This window comes from Gekko japonicus, unplaced genomic scaffold (genome assembly GCF_001447785.1).
Source record: "Gekko japonicus isolate JY-2015 unplaced genomic scaffold, Gekko_japonicus_V1.1 scaffold931, whole genome shotgun sequence".
Classification (NCBI taxonomy): domain Eukaryota; kingdom Metazoa; phylum Chordata; class Lepidosauria; order Squamata; family Gekkonidae; genus Gekko; species Gekko japonicus.
Window position 1 is genome coordinate 340,442 of NW_015167566.1, and position 646 is coordinate 341,087.

A 646-nucleotide genomic window follows, 5' to 3' on the forward strand; every position below is an offset into this window, starting at 1 on the left:
CTGTGTGATATTAACATGGTATACATTGTTTTCATATACATGATATAAAGTTTCTTTGACAATTAGGTAGGCAGTGAAAGTTCTCTCTGACATCCTGGCTCTTTCACTGGTCAAAATGCGTCCAGTTTTTGAAAAACCTCTTTCTATGTCCGTACTACAATGCAATAATGATAATGTTGCTTTCACCACCTTGGTAACAGTGGGTTTTTTAGATCTCCAGATGGGTGTGTCATTTTAAAGAACAGATTCCAGTATGTATCTATGTGGCATGTTTCACTGGCAGTTTCATCTTCAAGTCTAAGAAGTTTCCATTCATCCGTAATCATGTCCAGTGGAATATCCATTGGGAGTGCTGCTGCTACTTTCATTATATCCTTGTGGGTTCCTTCCTTGACCCTCTGTGCTGGAGCTAAACATTGAAGGTATCTGAGGATGGGCTTGTTCAAAGATGACCGCAGTAAAAGGTGTTTGCAGGCTGCTATGAAATTTTTTTGCTCCTGTTGAAAAGAGTATCTGTGCCTTTTCAGAAAGTTTTTCCAGTTTGTCACAGATTCTACTTTCACTGATTACTTCTCTCACAGGTATGTAGTGCTCATCACTGAAGGCTTCAAGAGACAATGGTGCTGAACTCTTACAAACACAATTA